This window comes from Rutidosis leptorrhynchoides, chromosome 6, assembly GCF_046630445.1.
Source record: "Rutidosis leptorrhynchoides isolate AG116_Rl617_1_P2 chromosome 6, CSIRO_AGI_Rlap_v1, whole genome shotgun sequence".
Taxonomy (NCBI): Eukaryota; Viridiplantae; Streptophyta; class Magnoliopsida; order Asterales; family Asteraceae; genus Rutidosis; species Rutidosis leptorrhynchoides.
Window position 1 is genome coordinate 263,137,124 of NC_092338.1, and position 15,272 is coordinate 263,152,395.

A 15,272-nucleotide genomic window follows, 5' to 3' on the forward strand; every position below is an offset into this window, starting at 1 on the left:
CTCGTATAATGCGAATTGCATTTTTGTAACAGACGATCTCTGCTTTCACTTCTTTCAACCAGTCCATACCGATTATCACATCAAAACTCCCTAACTCTACTGGTATCAAATCAATCTTAAATGTTTCGCTAACCAGTTTAATTTCTCGATTCCGACATATATTATCTGCTGAAATTAATTTACCATTTGCTAATTCGAGTAAAAATTTACTATCCAAAGGCGTCAATGGGCAACTTAATTTAGCACAAAAATCTCTACTCATATAGCTTCTATCCGCACCCGAATCAAATAAAACGTAAGCAGATTTATTGTCAATAAGAAACGTACCCGTAACAAGCTCCGGGTCTTCCTGTGCCTCTGCCGCATTAATATTGAAAACTCTTCCGCGGCCTTGTCCATTCGTGTTCTCCTGGTTCGGGCAATTTCTAATAATGTGGCCCGGTTTTCCACATTTATAACAAACTACATTGGCATAACTTGCTCCGACACTACTTGCTCCGCCATTACTCGTTCCGACACCATTTGTTCCTTTCGTTCTATTAACCCCTGGTCCGTAGACCTCACACTTCGCCGCGCTATGACCATTTCTTTTACACTTGTTGCAAAATTTGGTGCAGAACCCCCAGTGATTCTTTTCACACCTTTGGCATAGCTGCTTCTGATTGTTGTTGTTGTTGTTGCGGTTATTATTGTTGTTGGGATGATTGTTGTAGTTGCTGTTGTTGTTGTTGTTGTTGTTGTTGTTGTTGTTGGGCCGTTTGTTGTAGTTGCGATTGATGTTGCGATTGTTGGGATAATTGTTGCGATTATTGTTGTAATTGCTGTTGTTGTTGTATTGGTGATTCTTATCACCGTTTTCCTCCCACTTTCTTTTGACTTGCTTCACATTGGCCTCTTCAGCAGTCTGTTCTTTAACTCTTTCTTCAATATGGTTCACTAGTTTGTGAGCCATTCTACATGCCTGTTGTATGGAGGCGGGCTCGTGTGAACTTATATCTTCTTGGATTCTTTCCGGTAATCCTTTCACAAACGCGTCGATCTTCTCTTCCTCATCTTCGAACGCTCCCGGACACAATAGGCACAATTCTGTGAATCGTCTTTCATACGTGGTAATATCAAATCCTTGGGTTCGTAACCCTCTAAGTTCTGTCTTGAGCTTATTGACCTCGGTTCTGGGACGGTACTTCTCGTTCATCAAGTGCTTGAATGCTGACCACGGTAGTGCGTACGCATCGTCTTGTCCCACCTGCTCTAGATAGGTATTCCACCATGTTAACGCAGAACCTGTGAAGGTATGCGTAGCGTACTTCACTTTGTCCTCTTCAGTACACTTACTTATGGCAAACACCGATTCAACCTTCTCGGTCCACCGTTTCAATCCGATCGGTCCTTCGGTTCCATCAAATTCCAAAGGTTTGCAGGCAGTGAATTCTTTGTAGGTGCATCCTACACGATTTCCTGTACTGCTAGATCCAAGGTTATTGTTGGTATGTAGCGCAGCCTGTACTGCGGCTATGTTTGAAGCTAGAAAAGTACGGAATTCCTCTTCATTCATATTCACGGTGTGTCGAGTAGTCGGTGCCATTTCCTTCAAAATAGTTAAATGGAACAAGTTAATCATACAGAATATTAAGAGTAGTTAATAGTATTTCGTAGCATAATATGAACTCATTTATAAAAGCTTTTTCTTCATATTAGCGTTTTATAAGTTTAAATTCGGGTAGTACCTACCCGTTAAGTTCATACTTAGTAGCTAATATACAATTCAACTACTACAATTCTATATGAAAAACTGATTATAATAATATTTCGCGTTCAAACTTTTATACAATATTTTACAAACTTACAATACTGCTTATTTTACATAAAGCATGAAATATAGCACACAATAACTTTGATACAAGATAGTTGTGAAGACAATTCTAGCTAGTACACAAGTCGTTCAGCAAAGGCAATAAAGGCACGTAATTCATACGTCCAGAAACAAGTCATGCATTCTGGTTTTACTAGGACTACTTCCCATCCTTGGTCTTGTGCAACATAACCGTTATGGCCGTTGATAAGACAGCGTGTTGTAACGTCATCAAAGGGACGAGGGTTACGTAATGTCCAACAGTCCCGTAATAATCTAAAAACCTCATTTCTTACCCCAATTACCGACTCCGTCACTTGTGGAAACGTTTTGTTTAATAGTTGTAGCCCGATGTTCTTGTTCTCACTTTGGTGAGAAGCGAACATTACTAATCCGTAAGCATAACATGCTTCTTTATGTTGCATGTTAGCCGCTTTTTCTAAATCATGAAGTCCAATATTCGGATATATTGAGTCAAAATAATTTCTTAACCCGTTGCGTAAAATAGCATTTGGATTCCCCACAATATATGCGTCAAAGTAAACACATCGTAACTTATGGGTTTCCCAATGTGATATCCCCCATCTTTCAAACGAAAGTCTCTTATAAACCAAGACATTCTTGGAACGTTCTTCGAATGTCTTACAAACTGATCTCGCATTAAATAGTTGTGCCGAGGAATTCTGGCCGACTCTAGACAAGATTTCATCAATCATGTCTCCGGGTAGGTCTCTTAAAATATTGGGTTGTCTATCCATTTTGTGTTTTTATACTGTAAAATAGACAAGAGTTAGATTCATAAAAAAAAATACTTATTAATACAAGCAATTTTTACATATATCATAAAGCATAAGCACACTATATTACATATATTACACCACACGAATACAACTATCTTATTCCGACTCGCTTGTTTCTTCTTCTTCGGTTTTGGTTCGTTTTGCCAAGTTTCAAGGGATATATGATGTTCCCCTAATACGAGCCGTTATTTTCCACATTGGTTTAGAAAAACCTGGTGGTTTAGAGGTTCCCGGGTCATTGTTACAACTTAAGGACTTCGGGGGTTGACGATACATATAAAGTTCATCGGGGTTGGAATTAGATTTCTCTATTTTTATGCCCTTTCCCTTATTATTTTCTTTTGCCTTTTTAAATTCAGTTGGGGTAATTTCTATAACATCATCGGAATTTTCGTCGGAATCCGATTCATCGGAGAATTGGTAATCCTCCCAATATTTTGCTTCCTTGGCGGAAACACCATTGACCATAATTAACCTTGGTCGGTTGGTTGAGGATTTTCTTTTACTTAACCGTTTTATTATTTCCCCCACCGGTTCTATTTCTTCATCCGGTTCCGATTCTTCTTCCGGTTCCGATTCTTCTTCCGGTTCCGACTCTTCTTCCGGTTCCTCTTCGGGAACTTGTGAATCAGTCCACGAATCATTCCAATTTACATTTGACTCTTCATTATTATTAGGTGAGTCAATGGGACGTGTTCTAGAGGTAGACATCTATCACATAATATCAAACGCGTTAAGAGATTAATATATCACATAATATTCACATGTTAAAAATATATAGTTTCCAACAAAATTTGTTAAGCAATCATTTTTCAAGTAAACACGGTCGAAGTCCAGACTCACTAATGCATCCTAACAAACTCGATAAGACACACTAATGAAAAATTCTGGTTCTCTAAGACCAACGCTCGGATACCAACTGAAATTGTCCCGTTCTTATTGATTAAAAACGTTCCATATTAATTGATTTCGTTGCGAGGTTTTGACCTCTATATGAGACGTTTTTCAAAGACTGCATTCATTTTTAAAACAAACCATAACCTTTATTTCATAAATAAAGGTTTAAAAAGCTTTACGTAGATTATCAAATAATGATAATCTAAAATATCCTGTTTACACACGACCATTACATAATGGTTTACAATACAATTATGTTACATCGAAATCAGTTTCTTGAATGCAGTTTTTACACAATATCATACAAACATGGACTCCAAATCTTTTCCTTATTTTAGTATGCAACAGCGGAAGCTCTTAATATTCACCTGAGAATAAACATGCTTTAAACGTCAACAAAAATGTTGGTGAGTTATAGGTTTAACCTATATATATCAAATCGTAACAATAGACCACAAGATTTCATATTTCAATACACATCCCATACATAGAGATAAAAATCATTCATATGGTGAACACCTGGTAACCGACATTAACAAGATGCATATATAAGAATATCCCCATCATTCCGGGACACCCTTCGGATATGATATAAATTTCGAAGTACTAAAGCATCCGGTACTTTGGATGGGGTTTGTTAGGCCCAATAGATCTATCTTTAGGATTCGCGTCAATTAGGGTGTCTGTTCCCTAATTCTTAGATTACCAGACTTAATAAAAAGGGGCATATTCGATTTCGATAATTCAACCATAGAATGTAGTTTCACGTACTTGTGTCTATTTTGTAAATCATTTATAAAACCTGCATGTATTCTCATCCCAAAAATATTAGATTTTAAAAGTGGGACTATAACTCACTTTCACAGATTTTTACTTCGTCGGAAAGTAAGACTTGGCCACTGGTTGATTCACGAACCTATAACAATATATACATATATATCAAAGTATGTTCAAAATATATTTACAACACTTTTAATATATTTTGATGTTTTAAGTTTATTAAGTCAGCTGTCCTCGTTAGTAACCTACAACTAGTTGTCCACAGTTATATGTACAGAAATAAATCGATAAATATTATCTTGAATCAATCCACGACCCAGTGTATACGTATCTCAGTATTGATCACAACTCAAACTATATATATTTTGGAATCAACCTCAACCCTGTATAGCTAACTCCAACATTCACATATAGAGTGTCTATGGTTGTTCCGAAATATATATAGATGTGTCGACATGATAGGTCGAAACATTGTATACGTGTCTATGGTATCTCAAGATTACATAATATATAATACAAGTTGATTAAGTTATGGTTGGAATAGATTTGTTACCAATTTTCACGTAGCTAAAATGAGAAAAATTATCCAATCTTGTTTTACCCATAACTTCTTCATTTTAAATCCGTTTTGAGTGAATCAAATTGCTATGGTTTCATATTGAACTCTATTTTATAAATCTAAACAAAAAAAGTATAGGTTTCTAGTCGGAAAAATAAGTTACAAGTCGTTTTTGTAAAGGTAGTCATTTCAGTCGAAAGAACGACGTCTAGATGACCATTTTAGAAAACATACTTCCACTTTGAGTTTAACCATAATTTTTGGATATAGTTTCATGTTCATAATAAAAATCATTTTCTCAGAATAACAACTTTTAAATCAAAGTTTATCATAGTTTTTAATTAACTAACCCAAAACAGCCCGCGGTGTTACTACGACGGCGTAAATCCGGTTTTACGGTGTTTTTCGTGTTTCCAGGTTTTAAATCATTAAGTTAGCATATCATATAGATATAGAACATGTGTTTAGTTGATTTTAAAAGTCAAGTTAGAAGGATTAACTTTTGTTTGCGAACAAGTTTAGAATTAACTAAACTATGTTCTAGTGATTACAAGTTTAAACCTTCGAATAAGATAGCTTTATATGTATGAATCGAATGATGTTATGAACATCATTACTACCTTAAGTTCCTTGGATGAACCTACTGGAAAAGAGAAAAATGGATCTAGCTTCAATAGATCCTTGGATGGCTCAAAGTTCTTGAAGCAAAATCATGACACGAAAACAAGTTCAAGTAAGATCATCACTTGAAATAAGATTGTTATAGTTATAGAAATTGAACCAAAGTTTGAATATGATTATTACCTTGTATTAGAATGATAACCTACTATAAGAAACAAAGATTTCTTGAGGTTGGATGATCACCTTACAAGATTGGAAGTGAGCTAGCAAACTTGAAAGTATTCTTGATTTTATGAAACTAGAACTTTTGGAATTTATGAAGAACACTTAGAACTTGAAGATAGAACTTGAGAGAGTTCAATTAGATGAAGAAAATTGAAGAATGAAAGTGTTTGTAGGTGTTTTTGGTCGTTGGTGTATGGATTAGATATAAAGGATATGTAATTTTGTTTTCATGTAAATAAGTCATGAATGATTACTCATATTTTTGTAATCTTATGAGATATTTCATGCTAGTTGCCAAATGATGGTTCCCACATGTGTTAGGTGACTCACATGGGCTGCTAAGAGCTGATCATTGGAGTGTATATACCAATAGTACATACATCTAAAAGCTGTGTATTGTACGAGTACGAATACGGGTGCATACGAGTAGAATTGTTGATGAAACTGAACGAGAATGTAATTGTAAGCATTTTTGTTAAGTAGAAGTATTTTGATAAGTGTATTGAAGTCTTTCAAAAGTGTATAAATACATATTAAAACACTACATGTATATACATTTTAACTGAGTCGTTAAGTCATCGTTAGTCGTTACATGTAAGTGTTGTTTTGAAACCTTTAGGTTAACGATCTTGTTAAATGTTGTTAACCCAATGTTTATAATAACAAAAGAGATTTTAAATTATTATATTATCATGATATTATGATGTACGAATATCTCTTAATATGATATATATACATTAAATGTCGTGACAACGATAAACGTTACATATATGTCTCGTTTCAAAATCATTAAGTTAGTAGTCTTGTTTTTACATATGTAGTTCATTGTTAATATAATTAATGATATGTTTACTTATCATAATATCATGTTAACTATATATATAACCATATATATGTCATCATATAGTTTTTTTACAAGTTTTAACGTTCGTGAATCACCGGTCAACTTGGGTGGTCAATTGTCTATATGAAACCTATTTCAATTAATCAAGTCTTAACAAGTTTGATTGCTTAACATGTTGGAAACATTTAATCATGTAAACATCAATCTCAATTAATATATATAAACATGGAAAAGTTCGGGTCACTACACAAGTGATCAAAAATAAATTCTACGTTGAGTTGTACCACGGCATATCTCTTTATACTTGGTAACTGCTAATTACGTGAGGAGCGTAAACGCGAATCCTGTTGATAGATCTATCGGGCTGACATCCCCAACCGGGCTGGACGACCAGCATTTAACGGTTGCACAGTACTTCGTTCTCGTTACTACACTTGGTACGGTGTAGGGTTTATTTAAGAGTATGCTGCTGTGACTTTTAGTTAAGTATGGTTACCAAGTGCTCAATGTCTTTTCTACACACGAGGAGTGTATTATGTATAAACTTTAATTCTTGTGGTCCATTGTTATAACGCTGCTAGCATCAAACCTATATATCTCACCAACTTTATGTTGACGTTTTAAAGCATGTTATTCTCAGGTACAAATTAAGTCTTCCGCTGTGCATTTGCTCATGTTAAGAACATTACTTGAAGTCGATCATCGCAATGGGACCAACTGTTGAAGACTTCGTCCGGGAGGATTAGTTCGGGTCTCTACAGTATGTAGTTAGTAGTAGAAGCTATCAAGCGTTATAACGCAATGGATATTATGAAGAAATATAAGTGTTATTCTGCCGACATTATTCGGTAACATCTATCCTTTCTTTTATTAATTTATTATAATATTCTTGTTCGATATTTGTGATTTATTAATATTAGAAATGCTTGTTGTGAAACAACCCAACCCGTATTCCATACGATAAATTATTATTTTTTTAAATAATACACATTTACGCGCCAATAAAATATGTAAACCATTCCACAAGTTCCATTTAACGTACCACAATTTAAATGTTTACAAGGCACGAAGGCCATTAAATAAGTTTAATACGAATTCAACCCACTACAAATGATAGTTTATAATCCAAATGACACTTCGAGCATGGTTTGGGACTAACTATCCAAAACGTTAGGCCAACTTCCAAAAGCTCCAACGAAACATCATCAAAGGACACCTAGTGCCCAACAACCCCTTCCCTTATCCGCACATGCATCTAAAAAGATAAACAACAAGAGGGGTAAGCTAACGCTTAGTGAATGCATTAATTATACATGTTCATATATAACCTACTTACTTGCAATCACTTACCATACCGCATACAAGCTAGCAATTGGATAACTATGCAAACATCATGCATAAACTACTGTCCACAATTCACAAGAAGCTAGCAACAATAATAGCATATAGTTCACAATTTAATTATGCTAGATACGAATTCACACAACCATGGTTAACCAATCGTACAAGGGAAAGGTACTCGTAAAAGACCGTCGGAGTTCATAACATCCATTAGTGTTGCTTAAACACCGCGAAATCACTAATCCCCTGGGTGATATCTTGAACAACGCGACTAACTCACCCCCATGACATTGTGGCGTCTTGAACACCGCGACGATTCCACATGTCAATCAAAACAATGAGTGGTGCCTTGAACACAGCGGCATCCACTCCCATGACAATGTGGTATCTTAAACAACGCGACAATACCACATGTCAATCAAAAAAAGAGTAGTGTCTTGAACACCGCCACAATACTACTCGTTACTTAGAATGTGATGTCTTGAACACCGCGACAATGCCACATTTATACTACACAAATATACGTACACGCATAATTATTCCACTCACCTTGACACAAAGATGATGATTATGCACTTTCGAACTTCAAAGCAATGTACCTAATACATTAAGTACACTTTCAATACACAAACTAGTGGAACTAGTCATATTACTTACACTTGAGCATTTAATGACCCAATTTGCATTAAATGACTCCACTACACCAAAACCGCCCATAAATGGCCAAGACTCAACTTCAATCACTAAAGCTAGTGAATTAAAGTCAACTAACACAAACTTGGGGTATTTCATACCCATTTAACCCAAACTAGGTCAACATTACTATTTTGACCCATTTCAACACTTAAACTTACAAAACTTGGTCAACTTAACCCATTTACAATTCTTCCTTCAATTACAAGTGTATTAGTGACTAAAAACACCATTTAACCCTTTCAACCTCAAATCATAAGACCAAACCCTAGGTTATGGCTATTAGGGTTTACTTTCAACAATCTAACCCTAAATCCACCCATTTAACCCTCAAATGGGTCATACAAGTTCCAAATGAACGAAACCCTAGCATAGACCAATTAAAACTCAAACATAGAGTTAAAACTTACCAACGCTATCCACTCGTAGCTAAGAATGAGGAGAACCACTTTAATTCTTGCTCCAAAGATCAACTCTTAATTCTTCACTCACAAATCTCACTTGAATTTAATTGGGTTTTTACGTTTGAGAGTAAAATGGAGAAAGAAAATGGAAAAGAAATGAGGAAAATGGATAAGTGGTGGAGATTTAATGTTCCCATCAGATCTATAGGCCAAATTACCAATTTACCCCTTAAAATCACTTAAATTGAGCTAAATCCGGAGTCAGTCCAGCAGATCTGCCGCGGCGAGGATCCAATTGTCGCGGCGCGACACCTAAATGAAAAACTGACCCTCCTTAGCATGCTTCCTGACTTCGTTTTGCTTGAGATACCGCGGCGCGGCAAAGATCATCGCGGCGTGACAATACAAAGATATTTTGACCTGTTTAACAGGCCTCCTGACCTTAATTTCAGTTAGATCGTTTTCTCGACAACAAATTTAACGATTAAATATTGGGGTTGTACTCCCCGTTCTCGCTTCCTACATATGTCTAAACTTCACATTAAGTCTCACGTGACTTATCGCCATTAAAACTTATGTACAAACTCATGCATGCACACATTCCCAAGTATTTATACATATACGTTTATACAACAACTAACACAACAATTTATTTAATCACATAAAGGAACGAGTTACAACCGTACTACGATTAAGTAGATACCTTTACATATGTACGGGAAAAACAGGATGTTACAACTCTCCCCCACTTAGATTGGATCACGTCCTCGTGATCCGCACCAAATACTAGAAGTTGAGCACTTCTACCTTGAACATTTCCGTCTCCAATACGGAATCACACATGTAGCAACCACCCATCCAGGTTCTCACTTCGTACACTAACGCATCATGTTACAACGAGCAAGGGTAATCATCCCTCGAGACAAAACAACCGCAACCGCTCACTCCTACACCTAGTATTTAACTCGTACCATATATTCACAATAAATTCAAAGGTGGAATAATCCCTTGACGACCTCCGTCATCACGCCTTCCCTCCATAGAATACTCGGGAATCATCCCGACACCTTCCTAAGATCTCCCGCAAGGATCATCGGAAAACTCGCCACTTGACTCGTGTCACCAAATACCTTCAAAATTCATTCCCACGTTCAACTTGGGACTTTTTCGAAGACCACCAAAGTCTTTCTTTTCTATATAAGCGACACCCGTTCGCTCATCACATCTACTAGTTAGGGACTTTTTCCTCATTCTTCGCTACTTAACTCCCCCATTTAGGGTTTTAACCCCCTACTTTCACCGTCAAGATGATAACGCTCCGCGGAATTCCATCATTCCACAACGCCCATTACGTTTTCCGGCGTTGGTCATACTCAATAGTCCTTCCAAGGACTCACTATAAAATATTCGAACCTCAATCTTTCAAATCAGTTAAGTGTTAACGCCCGCTAAACACCACAATATATCACAGTTGTAACTTCGGGTTTCTCACCGGTACCCAAATCCAAAGTAATCATACCATCGGAGTCAAAAGTTACACTAGCAGGTATAAGGAGGCACCTGACGTTGTGTTATCCAACCCCAATTTAAAGTCTCCAAAGACTCGACCCTTACGGGGTCTACTCCCGGCGTCACACGTCACTTGACTACACGCGGTCACACAAATCTAACGAACCTTACGGCTCAAACGCCCATGACTTCCTAGCGACACCCGTTAGTCACTACTCACCTAGGCCGCATAGCTAGCCTATTTATCTTTCAACTCAAGACTAAGGAGGCGCTTGGAACACCAAGGCTTACACCTTTCTAACTTCGTCATAACCATTAACCTGGTCACCTACATACATAAGAATAGTTAACCGCCATGACTCTACCCGCACACAAACTTGGTTAACAGAAATGCCTCACGAACGGCATACCGCGTACCCCCCCCCCCCCCAAATCATAAAAGTAAACAGTGGCTGTTAAGAGCGTACAACACTCGCCACACAGTCACAAAACCGCCATCGAAATCGAACTGCCAATTAACATGTGTATATACATCATAGTATGTTATTATCGTCAAGCGTACTACCTCACTCTGGTTACGGCCTAATTGGTTTTACCATAAGTTCAACACAACAATTGGGACTAAGCCCTACACGGTCTCATCACTATACGCTCGGTTAAGCTCTCGCAGCTACCCCAAATCAAAACACAACACTCTCGATAAGATGATTACACGTCACGTACTCTCACATGGTGATATAACATCCGGTGCATACTAACCCAATAACACGCGCACAGAAGTAATTAGTTGTTAAACTCACATACGAGCAACAATACACACACAATCTACAAAGCCTACGGGTCTCACTCGAACGAGCTTAATGACCCAAAACCACAACCATCTCATAAAAGAGAGACGAGGTTCACTCTTCTTGCATCTCATACCACACATATCACCAAACTTTGCTCCACCTTGAGCATACGAAGGAATTCGGATTATCCTTTGCCACTTAATCGAAACCCTATGTTCGATGTAACCGTAACACCATCGGAGTCGAATACCAGACTAGTAGGTATGAAAAAGACACCTAACGTTGGGTCCCATAGACTCCATTGCCAGCATTCGTCTAGATTGAACACTTTGTCTTAACGGTTCCATCAACTTTCACACGAAAGCGAACACGCTCAACATCCGAAAACCAAAGCCCGTCTCCATGGCTTGGTAGATACATTTTCCCAACACTAAGGAATGCTTGGTTGCACCAAGTCTTACGCCCTGCAACCATCAATCCAACTCCAACGTAGGGTAATTCCATTAGGAATGCTACCCGTAACAAATACCACGTATTTACACTAATGCATTCGCACCCAAGTCGCATTCTCATGAGTCAATGACTCAAGCGCTACCCTAGTGCACCGACATCATAATTACTAACCCCGCACTTATATGGGTACTATTGAAATATACGTTCACTCGAGACTAATTAGGTTTTGTAACGAGACTTAAGTCTCGACTTCATAACCGAATACATCGGCACACAACAATTAATAAGGCATATTTGCATCGAAGACGAAAGTACCTGAAGCAGTATCGCTAGACTTCTGTGCTTCACTACCCATCAAGTAGTCGCGCTCTAATCTCTCTACCCGATCAGCAAACGATTCGAAACACTTCGACCTTTTGTGTCCCTCCGCCTGACATATAAAGCACCTGATCGTGCTCACGGGTACACCCGTACAATCCCGTGCCAAATGGCCTCGCTGCAGACAATTATAACATGTAGGCACGAAACCTCGTAACTTCTTAATCTGATTACTAGCCAGATCGGGACACTCAGACCTTCGGTGCCCTTCCTTCCGACAATAAAAACATACAGTTTTTCCCGACGGACATTTACAATACTTATGTCCCCGTTGCCCACAATTGTAACACTTCGACCCACCGGAGCCCGACGCTCCCTTCCTCATGCTACTAGCTGCCTCAATTACACCTCTACTTTGATCAATAAACAATTCGGGGCACTCCGACCTTCGGTGCCCCTCTTTATGACAATGGTAGCACATTCCGTTATCACTCCTCGGCAACGTGCACTCCCATATCTTGTGGCCCCTAACACTACAATTGAAACATTTAGATGTGCAACCTCCCTTACTCTTCTTTTTCACATTCCCGACGCCTTCAGACATACCTCTCTTCCTATTGCCCGGAGCACCATGTGGCTCTAGCCTTGCAAGTACTTTTTCTTCACCACTACCTTGAGGTTTGGAGAACCTCTTCTCAAATTCTTCCCTTACAACCTTAGTCACTTGGTCTTGGACCATCTCAGTTACTCGTCCTTCGATTGACTCCTTGACTACTTGACTAACTCCATTGGCAAAATCCGAGACGCATTGTTCAATCGCGGCTTCAACCATTACCGTTAACTCATTCCTCCTTTCATGAGTAGGCTCTTCTTTTCCGTACCCATCTTCCATCTTCATTCTTAAGAAATGAAATAGATTAAACAACGAAATGAAAAGACATAACACGTATGTATATATATACATACACCACACTACCCCATCTTGCTCAACAATCATTGTACATCGCTTGTTTGACACGATTTGCACCCGTAATAATGGTAGCTAGTCATTTCCACGCGAGCACGCCGCATAAACTCGTTAGTATAACGTCTGTCTCGCTTGATGATTTCAACTACAACACAAAACAAATAGCGCAAGGTTAGTTCACATAAACCTATGCACTAACAATTCCCGATCCGACCCGAAGTCCTACAAGTCCCGTATAAATCGCACACACAATAAAGTCTAAGTCTAGGCACCTATCTCAAGTCGCCTAAATCCCTTAGACCATGCTCTGATAGCACTTGAAACAACCCAACCCGTATTCCATATGATGAATTTTTTTTTTTACATAATACACATATACGCGCTAATAAAATATGTAAACCATTCCACAAGTTCCATTTAAAACGTACGACAATTTAAATGTTTACAAGGCACGAAGGCCATTAATTAAGTTTAATACGAATTCGACCCACTACAAATGATAGTTTATAATCCAAACGACACTTCGAGCATGGTTTGGGATTAACTATCCAAAACGTTAGGCCAACTTCCAAAAGCTCCAACGAAAAATCATCAAAGGACACCTAGTGCCCAACAACCCCTTTCCCCTTATCCGCACCTGCATCTAAAAAGATAAACAACGAGAGGGGTAAGCTAATGCTTAGTGAATGCAATAATTATACATGTTCATATATAATCTACTTACTTGCAATCACTTACCATACCGCATACAAGCTAGCAATTCGATAACTATGCAAACATCATGCATAAACTACTATCCACAATTCACAAGAAGCTAGCAACAACAAAGCATATAGTTCACAATTTAATTATGCTAGATACGAATTCACACAACCATGGTTAATCAATCGTACAAGGGAACGGTACTCGTAAAAGATCGTCGGAGTTGATAACATCCATTAGTGTTACTTAAACACCGCGAAATCACTAATCCCCCGGGTGATGCCTTGAACAACGTGACTAACTCACCCCCATGACAATGTGGCGTCTTGAACACCGCGACGATTCCACATGTCAATCAAAACAATGAGTGGTGCCTTGAACACCACGGCATCCACTCCAATGACAATGTGGTGTCTTAAACACCGCGACAATACCACATGTCAATCAAACAAAGAGTAGTGTCTTGAACACCACGACAATACTACTCGTTACTTAGAATGTGGTGTCTTGAATAGCGCTACAATGCCACATTCATACTACACAAATATATACATTATATACGTACACGCATAATTATTCCACTCACCTTGACACAAGGATGATGATTATGCACTTTTGAACTTCAAAGCAATGTACCTAATACATTAAGTACACTTTCAATACACAAACTAGTGGAACTAGCCATATTACTTACACTTGAGCATTTAATGACCCAATTTGCATTAAATGACTCAACTTCACCAAAACCGCCCATAAATGGCCAAGACTCAACTTCAATCACTAAAGCTAGAGAATTAAAGTCTACTAACACAAACTTGGGGTATTTCATACCCATTTAACCCAAACTAGGTCAACATTACTATTTTGACCCATTTCAACACTTAAACTTACAAAACTTGATCAACTTAACCCATTTACAATTCTTCCTTCAATTACAAGTGTATTAGTGACTAAAAACACCATTTAACACTTACAACCTCAAATCATAAGACCAAACCCTAGGTTATGGCTATTAGGACTTACTTTCAACAATCTAACCCAAAATCCACCCATTTAACCCTCAAATGGGTCATACAAGTTCCAAATGAACCAAACCCTAGCGTAAACTAATTAAAACTCAAACATAGAGTTAAAACTTACCAACACTATCCACTCGTAGCTAAGAATGAGGAGAACCACTTTAATTCTTGCTCCAAAGATCAACTCTCAATTCTTCACTCACAAATCTCACTTGAATTTAATTGGGTTTTTATGTTTGAGAGTAAAATGGAGAAAGAAAATGGAAAAGAAATGAGGAAAATGGATAAGTGGTGGAGATTTAATGCTCCCATCAGATCTATACGCCAAATTACCAATTTGCCCCTTAAAATCACTTAAATTGAGCTAAATCCGGAGTCAGTCCAGCAGAACTGCCGCGGCGCAGCTCTAATTGTCGCGGCGCGACACATAAAGGAAAAATTGACCCTCCTTAGCATGCTTCCTGACTTCGTTTTGCTTGAGATACCGCGGTGCGGCA